Source organism: Leptonychotes weddellii, chromosome 14 (assembly GCF_054177405.1).
Source record: "Leptonychotes weddellii isolate Sample4059 chromosome 14, ASM5417740v2, whole genome shotgun sequence".
Classification (NCBI taxonomy): Eukaryota; Metazoa; Chordata; class Mammalia; order Carnivora; family Phocidae; genus Leptonychotes; species Leptonychotes weddellii.
In genome coordinates, this window is record NC_138382.1 from 6,518,911 (window position 1) to 6,535,019 (window position 16,109).

General features: G+C 41.6%; 1 protein-coding gene and 1 long non-coding RNA gene across 5 annotated transcripts in view; one reads left to right on the forward strand and one right to left on the reverse strand.

The window, feature by feature from the left end:
- Positions 1 to 14,825, reverse strand: part of LOC115943138 (uncharacterized) — a 29,775-nt gene extending 14,950 nt beyond the window's left edge. Inside the window, exon 1 of the long non-coding RNA XR_014139920.1 lies at positions 14,745 to 14,825. This is a non-coding gene — a long non-coding RNA (uncharacterized LOC115943138). The remainder of the gene's footprint in view (positions 1 to 14,744) is intronic.
- Positions 14,826 to 14,930: 105 nt separating this feature from the next.
- The window catches only part of RFX3 (regulatory factor X3), a 281,571-nt gene continuing 280,392 nt past the window's right edge, over positions 14,931 to 16,109 (forward strand). For 3 of the 4 annotated variants that reach the window (XM_081802790.1, XM_006739897.3, XM_081802792.1), the window contains exon 1: positions 14,932 to 15,191. The gene's annotated coding sequence lies outside the window, so the exon portion shown is untranslated. Of the gene's footprint in view, positions 15,192 to 16,109 lie in introns of all 4 variants that reach the window. The other variant, XM_081802793.1, reaches the window with a different exon arrangement.

Sequence of the window (16,109 nt, forward strand, 5' to 3'; positions counted from 1 at the left end):
TTAAAGATTTTTTTTTAAGGAAACAGTTTTGCAATATTTTTTTGTGTCTTAAAACTCCAGATTTGAATCTAGCAAAAAACCCCCCCAAAACACCAAAAAACAAAAAACAGTGGCATACTAATTACATTAGCAAACATAAAAACATCTTAACAACTAAATTCAAATTCATTTTTATCAACCTTAAGCCCAAGACACCCAATGATATTTATTGTACATTGGCTGTCTGTGGATTAGCTGAAGGTTAGGGCTGAGAGTGAGGAGAGCTACTCTTCCTTCTTCTGTTCATAAATTCATCACTATCCAATAACCACAGGAAAGAAGGATTCAGAGACTAAGATGAACTGAAAAGTATAGAAAATATTGAAACCACACTCATCAATAATCTTTGAAAATAATGACTACATAAATAAAAATGAAAGAGGTTTTCTTGACTTTGCAAAGGATTTTATACCATAATCTCTTTTGTCCAAGACCCCTAGCCCTCCATGTCTTCTTTGCCCTCTCTCTTACATGACTGTTTTCTTCTACTTAATTCACATTTTCATTGAGGTGACTTTTACAATGTATCAGGATATAAGATCAATATAAACAGTTACATTCTCTACACTAGCAATGAACAAAAGGAATCTAAAAACATATCATTTACAATAGCATCAGAATTATGATATACTTAGGGATAAATCTGACAAAGATATGAAAGACCTGTATATAAAAAAAAATTACTGAGAGAAATTAAAGAATATCTAAGTAAAAGGAGAGATATATCTTTTCCATGGGTCAGAAGACTCTATACTATTAAGATGTTGATTCTCACTGGATTGATTTATAGATTCAACACAATACTAACCCAAATCCCAGCAAATCTATTTGTAGAAACCGATAAGTTGATTCTAAAATTCATATGAACATGTAAAGGACCTAGAATATCCAAAACAACTTTGAAAAAGAACAGAAGAGAACAGGTTAATAGCACCAAGTTTCAAATTTCATTATAAAGTGACAGTAATCAAAATAATGTGGAATGGGGGTAGAGAGACAAATATACCAATGGAATAGAACAGAATCCCCAGATAGACCCACACATGTATGGACAACCGATTCTGACAAAGGTAGGAAGGCAATTCAGTGGAGAAAGATAGTCTTTTAAACAAATGGTACTGGAATAGTTGGATATCTGTACAAAAAGTTGTGAATGTCGGGGCACCTGGGTAGGTGCGGTCAGTTAAGCATGTGATTCTTGGTTTGGGCTCAGGTCATGATCTCAGGGTCAAGATCAAGCCCTGCATCCAGCTCCATGCTCAGCGTGGAGTCTGCTTCGGAATCTCTCTCCCTCTGCCCCTCCTGATTATGTGCTCTCTCTCTCTCTCAAATAAATAAATCAGTCTTAAAAAAAAAAAAGTTGTGAATCTCAACCCTTACCTTACATCCTACCCAAAGACTAATCTGAAATGTCTCATAGACCTAACCTTAAGAGCTAGAATAATAAAGTTTTGTTAAGAAAATAGGAGAAAAATCAAATGACTTTGGGTTAGGCAAAAATTCTTAGATAAAGCAAAGGCACAAACCATAAAAGACAATATTGATAGATAAGACTTCATCAAAATTAAACTCTTTTGCTCTTTGAAAGATAACTTTAAGGAAATGAAAAGGTAAGCCATCTCCTACCATCATCCTTGCAAAATCTATATCTGACAAAGGACTTACATCCAAACTGTGTTTTTTTTTTTTTAAGATTTTATTTATTTATTTGAGAGGGAGAGAATGAGAGACAGAGAGCACGAGAGGGAAGAGGGTCAGACGGAGAAGCAGACCCCCTGCCGAGCAGGGAGCCCGATGCGGGACTCGATCCCGGGACTCCAGGATCATGACCTGAGCCGAAGGCAGTCGCTTAACCAACTGAGCCACCCAGGCGCCCACATCCAAACTGTATTAAGAACTCTTGTAACTCAGTAAGAAAAGAAGCAACTCAAAAGTAGACAAAACATTGTCTTTTTACAAAGAGGATATACAAATGGACAGTAAGCACATGAAAAGCAGCTCAATGTGAGTAGTTACTAGGGAAATACAAATTAAAACCACAATGAGATTATTACACATCCGTTAGATTAACTGAAATTGAAAAGATATTTTAATTCTTGCTAAAAGGGTTGGTAAGGATGTGGAGAACTAGAACCCTCACACATTTCTGCTGGGCATACAAATGATAAAAGCATTCTGGAAAGCATTCCAGCAATTTCTTATAAAGTAAAAACATACACTTACCATGACACACAAATTTCACTTCTAGGTATCTACTGGAGTGAAATGGAAACATCTGTCCTCAAGAACACTTCTACACAAACGCTCATAGCAACGTTATTAATAATAACAAAAATCAGAAAACAAATTGGAATATATCCATACATTGGAACACTACTCAGCAGTAAAAATAAATGAATTACTGATACACGCAATATATGGATGAATCTCAGAAATATCCTGACAAGTAAAAGAAGCCAGACCAAAAAAAAAAAAAAGAAAGAAAGAAACCCCCCCCAAACTTTAAATATTGTGTTTGTATTTATATGATATTCTAGTAAAGGGAAAAGATAGTGACAGCAGATCAAAGTTTTCCTGGGGTGAGGTATAGGGGGTGAGAGAAGATTGATTGCAAAGATCCACAAGGGAACTTTTGATGGTGATAGAAATGTTCAATAGCTTGATTATGATCGTGGTCAAATGACTGCAGGTGTTGCCAAAATGTATCTAATTGTACACTTAATATGGTTTAATTTTACTCTATGTGAATTATACTCCAATAAAGCTGTTTTAAAAAGGAACATGCATTTATTTCCACCCTGAGTATGAATGTACTTTATAAATGTCTCTGTTACCTGGAAAAATTGGTTAGAAGGAGTAGAAATTAAAAACCACAGTAGGTGCAGGGATGGATTCATTTCTAAATCCCATCCTAATAAAGCTATTCTTGAGGATCAGTACTATGTATAGCCTGAAAGCAAATTGTGTGAGACATCATAGGTCCTCTGCCTTCTGTGTTCTGCCTTCAGAACTTCTTACTGCAAGTGGATAAATGGATCTCTTATTTATTGCATTATTTCTTTATGGAATTATAGTGTGTTAATATCTTCTGAGTAGATCCAATGGTCTTTCTGAAGCCTTTTATGTGGCCAGATGGGAAGGGAATAGAATAATCTCCACTGGTCCAGTTTTTTCCTCTTTCCAAACATTAAAAAAAATCAGGATGCCCTTAAAATCCTTTTTTCTCCAGTTTCTCTAAGAGCGGGGTTAACAAAGCCCAGTAACACTCTTAAAGCTCTCCTGCTGCTAAAGGGAGTGCAACAGAGACTGTCACCATAAGGATTGACTCCTGACTGAGAGCTGAGTCTTTCTCAAGAGGAATCTGACAATTAAGTGCAGAAGTTGCCCCTGGATCGCACCAAAGATTATCCCAGCTGGGGCCCTGAGAAGGGCTCCTGCAGAATATGGCCAAGGGGAAGCTCCTTTGTGGCACAGATCTGAAACACCTTCTTGCCCTATGGGGCTGATCACAGCCAGATAACTACAGAGCAAATGCATCTTAGATTTCTAGAGCTTCACAAGAGGCTCCAAAGTCAAGTTTTTAAAAATTAAGTTTAGAAAGAGACACGTTGTGGGTCAACAAAGTGGTGGCAAGTTCTAGGAGAAAATAAGCAGCGAAAATAAGATTATAGGTGTGTACAGAAGTTTGCCAAAGTTGTGCATTTCGTTTGCTTTCCCTCCTTTGATAGAACATATAGCACTGTTGCAAAATCAAATAGGATTCTCTTCTTTAGGCTGTAGCTTTCAAAAATGACCGTATTCCCCATCAACAGGATTATTGGGTGTAAGATCAGTCTAGGGAAAGGGGGCTCAATAGACTGACCAGATTCTTAGTGTGGTTTAAGTCCTAAACTCTACAGGTATGTTATTTAGGGAAAATTACTTTAATCTCTGTTTCCTTATGGAGGATAATAATAGTATGTACATAAAGAATTGTTAACAGGATTAATTAAAATAATATATGTAAAAAACTGAGAAGGGTACCAAGCACCTAGAAAATGCTTGTACTAATTAGGATTCATTTTAACTGGGAGACCAAAAACAAGATGGCTATGATTTTTTTTTTTCTCCTGTAAACATAGATAATACAGGGCAGTCTAGGGGTCTCATAATCGGTAGGGACTTAGTCTCCGATTCTGTTATGGTCCGGTGCCTGGCTTGGTCCAAGTTTGTAGTACTCTAGTTCTGAGCAGCAGGGTGGAGAAGGAGATGAAAGGATAAAGGGACAAAGCAAGCAAGGTGAAGATTTCTTTGAAGGGGCCCCATGAACAGTTCTGATTACGTCCCACTGATCAGAACTTAGTTACGAGTCCTCACCTAGCTTCAAGTAAGACTGGAAAAGGAGGTGCGAAAGGTCATTTTGTGGAAAGGGTCCAGTAAAAACAAGAGAAATTCTGTTATGATAGAGGAAAGGGAAAAGAGAACTAGCAGTCTGTCTGGTGCTTCCTAAATGTCAGCTAGGATTGTTACTTTGTTACCTAGAAGGCTCCCGGCTCAGTCTCCAGACTGGACGGTTCTTCCTAGCTCCTGTGGTTTCTATATGGGTGTCTCCACTTCAATGTATCACTGAGATTTGCATTTATACACCTGTGCTCATTTCCCTTCCTGCTTTCCCCCTTTCCAATGTTCTGCTCAGAGTAAGTTTTCTTATATTTATACTATACTCATAATCTTGAGATTATTTTCTTATTCCATATCTTTCTTTTTCAACAAGTCTGTTATGTAGTGAATTGTCTTCCCCCACCTTGCAGTTCATACATTGAACCCCTGACTCCCAGAGCCTCAGAATGCTACTGTATTTGGGGCTCTTTTGTTAAAATGAGTTCATTAGGGTGAGCCCTAATCCAATACCACTGGTATCCATATAAAGACAGGATTAGGACATAAACACACACGGAGGAAAGACCCCATGAGGACACAGGGAGAAGGTGGCCATCTACAAGCCACAGAGTGGCTTCAGAAGAAACCAACCCCTTGGACACCTTGATCTTGAACTTCTAACCTCCAGAATTTTGAGAAAGTAAGTTTCTGTTAAAGCCAGTCAGTATGTGGTGCCTTGTTATGGCAGCTCTGGTGGAGGAATACATAGCCTGTGATCTTTTTTTTTTTTTTAAAGATTTTATTTGTTTATTTGAGGGAGAGAGAGAGAGAGAGAACGAGAGGGGGGAGGGGCAGAGGGAGAAGCAGGCTCCCCGCTGAACAGGGAGCCCAATCCCAGGACTCCAGGATCATGCATGACCTGAGCCAAAGGCAGATGCTTAACTGACTGGGCCACACAGGTGTCCCCATAGTCTGTGATCTTATTTGGTGGCATCAAAGTCCCAAGAAGAAATAGATCACACACGAGAAAGAAGGCAACTTTGAGGAGATTTAAAGTGCAGAGGGCCTAGTGGGTATAGGGGAGCCAACTGGATGATGCATCAACCTGGGGAACCATGGGCTGTTACCGCCCCTAAACCCAAAGGTACGAGGGGGAAGGAGCCTTTATCAGAATCTTCAGTCAAGGGATATAACTATTCTGAAGCAACAACATAGGGAGGGAAACAGGGTAGTAATACCCAGAACTCACTCTCCTTCCTCCCTGACTCCAATCTCCTGCCAGTGCTGCCTGCTCGTGGAGACCAGAAAGCACGGGAATCCAATGAGGTGGTTCATGAAGGTCAGCCTTCTAGAAAGGAGGGCAAAGACGAGTAGAGAATGAGTGAATCTGGAAGAATAAAAGATACCTAGCACAGGGAGGAACTTCGACTTTTAGTTCTTTTGTATCTTGCTTTCTTCTTCTCTACCTGCTCTGTTCCCCCCCTCCAGCCCCCCAAAGTGCCTGTGGTAACCCCTGTAGCATATATAGGACATCCTCAATAAGTATCTGGGAACTGGGTATTTTTTATGCTCAGTAACGATCACATATTATTTCCTTTCTACCAGTTTTCAGAATGTATCTCTCACTATTCCTAATTAGAGCGTTAATCCAAGTCTTAGCTACATTTGCCTCTACAACTATTACTTCCTTCATGGTTTCTTCTGGTTCCTTCTCCACAAATGAAAAAAGATGAGCAGAGCAAATCAACTCACAACCCACAATACTAAAAAACAAAACAAAACAACCCCCCCAAAACCCAAACACCTCAGTTGATTATATTTTCTGGTTACATTTTTTCCTTCTCTCACCTTTATATCAATTCATTATCGTTGGCATCAGATGAAGAGTGTTTGTGGGTTATTTAAGTTCGTGCTGACTTCCCTTCCGAAGGTGTTACAGCTCCCAGCCTATCTTACCTGTTTCTGACGGGTAAGCATTATATCTTTTGAAGTCTACAATAAACTTTTAGGATATTTCTTTCTCAAAGATGATTGCCCAATATAGTAGTGTGTTTGTTTGTTTGTTTGTTTTTTCAAGAAATGCTAAGTTTTAATGTTTTGATTACACAACTAAATTAACTTAAAAACTTTCTTATAAGAATTGTAAGAATTATTTATATTGGATACTTCCGTAGTTTACCAAGAAAGTACGCCTCAGCAGTGTGAATGCCTACTCAGATAAAGCTGCATGCTAGATCTTCTTATTTCTTCATCATTCAGTTCTGCCTTCTCTATAGCTGGTTCCGTAGAAGCTAATATATTTTCTGGCTTTTCCAGAAACACAGTGCTTTGTATTACATTGTTGGGTCACTGAATCAGTAGTGACTTGAAAGAAAATGACATGGTTATTTTATGTGATTTTTACTTTTTATCTTTTTGATTTGATTTCAGGGAGAACTTAATCTTAAAAAATTATTCACTTTCAAAAATAGGCATGTTTAACCCTATGAAAAATCCTTTGTCAGACTTTTATATATCGTTTTAAATTATTCACATTCGTATTTCTTGTCTTTCATCGATCTTCAACCAAATTAGTGTTCCTTCTTTAAGGGTTACTTCTTGTGGGTGAAGGATGATATCACATTTAACAAGAAGTCTATAATTATTGTGTCACACATTTGAAGCTACAAATAGGCTGTCCTGACAATGTAAATCCAATTGTCTTGATTTTTATGTGTAATTTTATAATGAAGTAAAGATTGTAGGGGCAAATTAGTGTACTGAGTTCAAATACACTTAAGTCATCTTAGAAAATAATTTTTCTATTTCTTGATTACATTAGTTTTTTCCCCCTCATCTTTATGAAACCAGTATTTGAAGCTTACTGTAATTTTGTTATCTCAGTGAATTCCCATATCTTTTGGTTAATTAACACTCCCTCAACCCCCCCCCCATTGGAAGAATGAAAAATAAATTAAGAGATAAATTATTTTAAATTCCATTGTCCTGCTGAATTTGGATTTGAGGGCCATTTTATTCATGAAGCTCTATATTCAGGAGTTACACATTTTTCAAGCTTCTCTGAAAATGCTGATCTTAAAAAAAAGTTGACTTCAAAATATGCAAAGAAAGCTGCAGATCAAGATGAACAAATACTTGATTAGATGCCTACAAACTTACCATTATGTCATTTGTAACTCAGTTCTTGGTTACGTATATTTTATGTGTTACATGACTACATTTTACTATGTTTGATACGATGTGGGGCTGGAGATCTCCAAAACCAAATTCTAGTAAGTACATTGACACATTAAGCCAGATCTAGGAGTCTTAAAAATGACTTTAATCTCTTTTATGGAAGAAGATACTAGCTAAAATTTCAAACAGTGCTTGGAAGCAAGTGTTTTAAATATTCCACTGCACAATGTGTACTTTTGTGTTCCCTGTCCCTCAAAATGAAAATGTTTATAAGCAAAACAAAACAAAATTTTTGGAAAAAATATTCCATGCACGTAAATTCTCTTTTTAAAACAAAACAAATGGCATCAAGAGACAAATTCATGTAATCTGAATTAAGTGATCTATTTTTTCCTTATTAGTGGCTGAGGTAAGTTGGTAAAAAAAAAATATAAGGGTGAAAAAAATTCAGTCATACGCTTTAACTGTTGACATAAGTATTAAAAAACTATTTAAATGTAGGCTTTATAACATATTGTGATGTTGGTAGGGGGAGGGTGAAATATTTGACATGTTCCAGTGGGAAGACACGTCTAGTATATTTAAATAGGAATAATGGCCCTACAGGAACTTGGGAGATGTTTTTTTCCAGACTGTACACTACATTGAAGGTGGGGGGGAGAAATAAAGGGAGAGAGAGAACCAATTTAAAAAGCATTTCTTTGCCAGTTAAAGACTGGATCAAATAAAATCACATTTTTTTAAAAGATTTTTTATTTTTTTATTTGACAGAGAGAGAGTACAAGGGTGGGGGGATGGCAGGCAGAGGGAGAGGGAGAAGCGAGCCCAATGTGGGGCTTGATCCAGGACCCTGGGATCATGACCTGAGCCGAAGGCAGATGCTTAACCGACTGAGCCACCCAGGCGCCCCATAAAATCACATTTTTGATAAAGAATCTTTGATAATAATTGAGTAAAAATGAAATACTTTTAGGCATACATTGCTGATTAAGTTATGAGAATTAATCCCTAAGTTATAAGAATTAATCTCTAACAGCTCAAACTCATTATCTTGTAAAAATATACCTGTGGTTCATAAAGTTAAGAAATATTGGTGGAAGTATCAACTAAATTTATAGGAAGTATTTCCTCCACCAAAAAAAATTTCCTAATTTCACAAAAGTATTACAAGAACATATATGTTTAGAATTTTGAACCAATTTACCTGGTGTGCCATGTCTGAAAATACATGAAAATTAGAATTTTAGAATTGAGATCATTCACTATTTAATCCTTGATTTACCAGTCTTTTCTTGCACCTCCAAAAGCGTCGAGGCTTAACTGTTACCTAGAGAGTTTACATGACTTTCTCAACCTGGTCAGAGTTAGCATCAAAATCTCTCAAATACTCCTAATGTTACCTCAGAATAAGATTACAAGATATTTCCATTCCAACAGGGAAATAGGAAAAGCAATCTCTTTAATTATCTAGCATTCACTTAAGCCCTCAAAAGCAATTCTTTTGGTTTCTAGATGTATTCAGGATCCAAATGTGGCAGAACTCACTTCTTGGAGCGGCAAATCAACATTATCTACCGTATGGTCACATTTAACACATTTTTGAAGATTTGCCAAGGATAATTTTACTATCTATTAATTATCCTTTTCTCTGCAGTGTTGAATGAAATATTAAGGAAAAAGTGGGTTCAGCTGGGTAGGTGATACCATAATAAATACGTCTATTAGTGATTTCTGAGGTTTGGGGGCAGGTATTATTGACATATAATGCATATATAATGTGCACTGTATACAGTTTTGACAATTGTAACCACACATGTAAATACTACCTAAAACAAAATCTAGAACAGCACTCTAACAGAAATTCTGCAATAGTAATGTTCTGTAACTGTACAGTCCGATTTGGTAGCCACTAGCCAACTGTGGCTACAGAGCACTTAAAAGGTTGCCAGTGTGAGGGCCACCTGGGTGGCTCAGTCTGTTAAGCATCTGACTCTTGATTTCGGCTCAGGTCATGATCTCAGAGTTGTGAGATGGAGCCCTGTGTTGGGTTCTGCACTGGGCATGGAGCCTGCTTAAGATTCTCTCTCTGCCCACTATCCCCCCAAAATAAATTAAAAATGTCACCAGTGTGATTGCAGAACTTTTAAATTTTACTTAATTTTAATTTACAATTAGATTTTATTTTTTTTTTAAGATTTTATTTATTTATTTGACAGAGAGAGACACAGTGAGAGAGGGAACACAAGCAGGGGGAGTGGGAGAGAGAGAAGCAGGCTTCCCGCAGAGCAGGGAGCCCGATGCGGGGCTCGATCCCAGGACCCTGGGATCATGACCTGAGGCGAAGGCAGACGCTTAATGACTGAGCCACCCAGGCGCCCCTACAATTAGATTTTAATAGCCATATAGGCTAGTCACTACCAAGGTGGGCAGTGCAGAATACTCTATGTCACTTTAGATAATTCTCCTACGTGCTGTCCCAGTAAATCCCATCTAGAAATACTAAATACAGATTAGTTTTCCCTGTTCTTGGCCTTTTTGTAAATGGATTCATACAGTATGTACTCTTTGTGCCTGGCTTCTTTTGCTGAACATAATGTTTTTGAGATTCATCCACCCATGTTTCTTTATGTATCATTAGCCAGTTCCTTTTCATTGCTCAATAGTAATCCATTGTATGAATGTATCACAATTTGTTTTTCCATCCTCCTACTGATAGATACTTAGGCTGTTTCCAATTATTTTATTTACTTAAAAAAATTTATTTATTTATTTATTTTACTTACTTACTTATTTATTTATTGAGCATGCAAATGGGAAGAGGTGCAGAGGGAGAGAATCTCAAGCAGACTCCGTGCTGAGCATCGATCTTCATGCTGGGCTCGATCTCATAACCCTGAGATCATGACCTGAGCGAAAATCAAGAGCTGGATACTTAACTGACTGAGCCACCCAGGCACCCCTCCATTTATTTGATTTTAATGTTACAAATATTGTATTTGACATTCTGCATTAATTGAAGGGGAAAAGCTGCATGTGTGTATTCTGGCAAAATTTAGTCAACATAGGATTCTATTATTATCTTTCTGTGCTGGGGTAAAAATTCAATTCCTGGTTACATATATGGATGTAGGGATATAAGATATACCTCAGTACTGCTGAGTAAACACCTGGTTTGTATTACTTAAAACACAATTAGAAAGACCAATCCACCAGAAGAAAAAATATTGCAGTGTTTTTGTTTTTATTTATTTATTGCTATGTTTTTATTTATTATTTATTTATTTATTTATTTTTTAAAGATTTTTTTTTTTATTTATTTATTTGAGACAGAGAGAATGAGAGAGAGAGAGCACATGAGAGGGGGGAGGGTCAGAGGCAGAAGCAGGCCCCCTGCCGAGCAGGGAGCCCGATGCGGGACTCGATCCAGGGACTCCAGGATCATGACCTGAGCGGAAGGCAGTCGCTTAACCAACTGAGCCACCCAGGCTCCCTATTGCTATGTTTTTAAAACCAAAATATATTTTGGGTGAGGATGGGTAGATTTAGGGTTTCTCCAGAGAACAGTGGCAAATTATGTATAGTTTTGAATTACCTTGGCCTTTACCAGTCTCTATTTTTTTAAAAAGATTTTATTTATTTGAGAGCTAGAGAGCGAGCACATGAGGGGGAGGGGCAGAAGAAGAGGGAGAAGCAGACTCTCCGCTGAGCAGGGAGCCAGATGTGGGACTCAATCCCAGGACCCCAGGATCATGACCTGAGCTGAAGGCAGATGCTTAACCAACTGAGCCACCCAGGCATCCCTCTATTATTATTGATAATTCATACATCCTCAGAACTTCAGATCTAGGAAAGGCAATTAGTAATCTAGTTGTCTAATTCCCCAGTGCTCTGCATATCATAAGTACTCAATAAATACTGGTTGAAATGACACTATTCATTTCACATATGAGAATTAAAACTCTAGGTGTCCCTTAACTGAAGAAAATCAGATATTATAATCAAATGAAAAGTCTGAAACAGGAGCAGTTTCTGCTTCATACAAGGATTCACCACAAATTCAGTGGTAAGCTGTGACAGACCAATACGTTAATTTTCAAAACTCTCATACAAACAGTTTTTCAGAAGTAAACCTATCCTTATCAGTATTTTATCTTTTCATAAGCAGCTTTTCCTTTTATGAGCATTAATGTTAATTTATTAGTTCTTGAATATGCAGCAGATATCAATAAGAGGAAAAAACCTAATGACAATACTGAAAAGGAAATTTACCCTTAAGAGTGATTTATAAAGTATTCATCCATACATAATCCGGGCTTCATAGTTTTCAAGTGGTGCAGATACAAACGTGTTAAACGATGTCTCTGCCAATCAGTCCAAGCTGAGAGCAGAAACAATCCAAGTTCAAAGGACACAGCATTTCAAATTCACAGATACTGACTTTGGGCATTTTACAGACAAGAACTATGGCCCATTTTTGGTACTCAGCAAATAATTATTGCATTGGCAGTTTACTGCATTTGTCAAGGAATATAAAATATTTTTTGGTTAGGTGTCTTTTCTTATTGAGGCTAGTGTGTATTGTCTGTAACAGGTGGTAAATGCTAGACACTGCTGGGTCTTTTCTGTGACTTATGTAATTTATTTCTGAAATATATGTACAATATATGTGAAATTGCAATTATGCTTAAAAATGACTAAAAAGGAGATCCTATCAGAAGTGACTAGAATTAAGGGGATTTCTGGGTCCTTTCATAACTAGTTATAGCACAAAACAATACATACATATATAATTCAGCATGTTTCTGAATCTAGAGCTTGAATTGGTAGCTTGGTTATCTGATTCAGTGTGGTGGTAACATTGAAAATTTCATATTGTAGTGACCTCACTATGGTGTTAGAAGTCCTACCATCAACTATCTTAAAACAGGGAAAAAACAGTCTAAATCCTAACTTTTTAAGAACTCATTTAAAGAAATTTATCTATTCCTAACTCAGGAAAAGGCCAAATCAAGAAATAGGTTAAAAAAAAAAAAAAAAACCAAAACCCCCAACCCCCCCAAAACCAAAGAGTCTCGAAGCAGCTTAAAGCTGGTGTTACAATGTCGTCACATAAAGGTCACACACTTTTTCTAAGAGTTCCTCAAAGTACCTATTTATACTCTTGGGACACAGTTGTGCACATGCTTCATTAAGCGGCTTTCTTGCCCGCAGATTGAAAGCAGTCAATTACCTGTGCTCACGGACAGCGGTAAGAAGCAAGGGCCGACAGCGAGGGAAGGGACAGGCAAACCGTAACAAGCAATGCAACGGAAAAAGCAAAGCTCTTCAGTGCTGTGGGGTGTGCGCAAACCGCCCTGCACACCGTCACAAGGACAGAGGACTTTACATCTGTAAATGTGGCGAAATGAATTTTCAGAATGATTACGTTCTCAGCAGGGACGCATACCTTACTTTCCACGCGTATGTCGGAACTATTACTCTAAATCTGGAGAGTTTAACAACTATTGGTCACCTCATTGTCATCTGCCTCGGACTAAAAGGGTCTAGTACCAGTGAGTCCTGAAACCTTTTAGCTTTAGCACTGGGCTCGCTGCGTTCACTCTTCCATTACAACACCCTAGTTGTAATGTCGTTAGGAGACTACCTACGGCAACATCACTTTCCTCAATCTATTGTTTCAGTAGTTGCTTCCTAAAATACCCTTATCTAATACTCCATGTCACGGAGCAGTGAAACAAAACCACTGACTATTTAAAGACTCTGTGCCTGTTTTCCCTAAAATGAGAATAGTTCGTACCTAACAGTGGGCGCTGTGAGGATTAAATGAGATAATGTATGTAAAACACTAAGCACAACGTCCGGGGCAGCGTAAGCGCTCACTAATGGTCGCTATTATTATTTTAGCACTGGGAATCTATGTCGGCCCAAATCCCTTATTTTGCAGGTGCAAAAATTAAGCCTCCCGAGAACTGACTTCCTTAGGCTCTACTTCTAATGTTATTGTCTTGGATAAGCAGCTTAGCTGCCTGTGTTGGAGGTTCGGGGCACTGGCAGGGCCCAGGGGATGTGCCTACAGGACTCCTGCGTGCAGAGACCTGGACCAGTATGCTGGAACCCGGAGCTACGAGCGGCCGGGCTTCAGAGAGCCGGCTGTGTGCGAACAGCATCCATCACTGAGGAAGCCATTCGTCTACACAGCCGGAAGCACAAGACCCTCAGATACCGCAGGTTGTCAACAGGGCGAGGCAGGGAATAGGACAGCGGGCTGAGCTCAGATCCCCCGGTTCGGTCAACTTTCAAGAGGGGAAGAGAGAGCAGCTTACTTCGGGGTGGGGGCAGAAACGAACGGGGCGCTATCTCAGGCAGGTGTGAGTTACCCCACCCCTCAGCGCCTTCCGCCGAGGGGGACAGCCATGCATTCTCTCGCCCTCCGGCGAGGACAGCCGCCCGCCCCGCAGGCAGGGAGGAAGCATCTCGCCTCTCGCTCCGCAGCCGGGGCCGGACGAGCTCGGCCCCCGCCGCCCGCGCGCCACGCCGCGGCTGGACAGCGGGACGCGGCGCGCGGCCCCCACACGCCCCCGGGCTCGCTTGCTCTAAGATGGCGGCGGAGGCAGCTCGCTCACACCCCGCCGCCCGCGCTCCTCCGAGTCCCGGCCGCAGGAGGCGGGAGCCGGCCGGAGCGCCGCGAGCAGGAGGGCGCAGGCGGCTCGGACCCTCCAGTCCGGCGCGAGCCCCGGAGCTCTGAAGCGCCCAGGCATGCTAGAAGCCAGGAGGCTGACGCAACTGCGAACACCGCCGGAGCCTCAGAAACGAAGAAGAAAAAAAAAAAAAAGGAAAAAGAAAAAAAAAAAAAAAAAGCGAGCGAGCAGCGGCACATCCGGGACCCTCCGCCCGCCCCGCCCCGGAAATGATGTTTCAGGCCAGGAGCGGGGGAGGAGACCGCTCTTGAAAGTGGTTCTTTCCCCGCCGTAGCTGGTCTCCCCACAGAGTGTCTGGAATCGCCCTCAACACCCCCTCTCCCGGGTTACTCGTTACCCTTTCGCGGCTCTGGGGCTTCTTTGCACAAAGCTGGCTGCCGGGACTGGCAGCTGTCGCCTCGCAGACAGTACCCCTCGCACCACGCCCCTGCACTCCCCCTGCTGCCTCGTTAGCGCGGGTAGCAAGCGTACCTCCGAGAGGACTCTTGGGTGACCCCAGCCCCTGCCAAACCTAAGCGCAGCTCCTCGGAGCCCTTCCTCGGAACCCCGCCTCGCACTCCCCGCGCCCCCGCCCCCCTCCGCCCCGGCCCGGGTTCGGGGCTGTCCGTCACGGTGCCGAGCCCGCCCCTTCCGGCGGCTCGCCGGGCCCGCCTCCTCCCCTCTTCCCTCCCCACCCCTCCCCGTGCGAGTGTCTCCCTCTCCCTCTCGCTCCCTCTCTCTCTCTCCCTCTCTCTCTCTTTTGTGAGTTATAGCAACCGTTGCCTTGTGAATCAAGCGCCATAGTCACCGTAGTCCTGGCGACTGTTACCCATCAACAACAACTACTCCTCTCCTCCTCCTCCTCCTCTTCCTCCTCCTCCTCCCCACCACCACCATCTCCATCACCCACCAACAACACCACAATAATCCACAGCCAAGGTGAATATTCTTCGGTCTCTACATGTGTGTGGGAGCGTGTGGCTGCGTGTGAACGCGTGTGTCCGTGCGTGTGTGTGTCCGTGTGCGCGAGCCGAGTGTGGCTGTGCGGGGGTCTCACTCCTGACACCGGGGGCTGCCGCTGCGGCGTCGCGGCCGAGGGGCTCCGTGCCCCGGCTTGTTTACAATGGACCGAGCGCGCCGCGGCTGGCTCGGGGGTGTGGGCGCCGCGCCGCCCCGGCCCTCGGCGGCCGCGCTTCAGGGATGGAGCGGGAGCGCTGGGGGCTGCGAGCCGAGCGGGAGAGGGAGCCACAGTTGCCCGACGCGGATGGTGGAGCTCTCCCCTAGGTCTGGCTCAGAGGAGGAGGGTCAGGTGAAGAGATGAGGCTTGCTTTCTTTCTTCCTTTAATTTTCTTCTTTTCCAAAGCTGCTGGTTTGCTGCTTCTCCCCAAACCGAAATAGACAGCAGCGTGCCGGGGGGACCCAAGAGGTGGTGTCTTGTTGTTGTTGTGCACTTGTGGGGCCTTGTTACGGGTTTTGTTATTTTTATCCTCGTACAACGGTGAACTTTTCCCACCGCCTATTCCTTTCATTTTTGCCCCTCTTTGCCTTGTGCTAAATGGGCTGCTCTGCTTTTGCCATCATCAGCTGCACGGTTTCTTTTTTCTTTTAAAACTGTGTTTTCTTTGTGCTGCAAACAGTCTTAATATCCATTCAGCACTCTTCCCTCCCCCCCCCCTTTCTTTTCCCCCCACACCCCTTGCACACACATTGAAACCAGGGGCCTCTTCGCTGAACTCTTTGCTGCAAAGGAAAAGAGATTTTTAAAACAAGTCTCTCTCCTCTCTCTTTCTTTTTTGGGGTGTGTGTGTGTGTGTTTGTGTGTGCGCGCGCGCGTGTGTGTGCTTGTGATTTAAACCA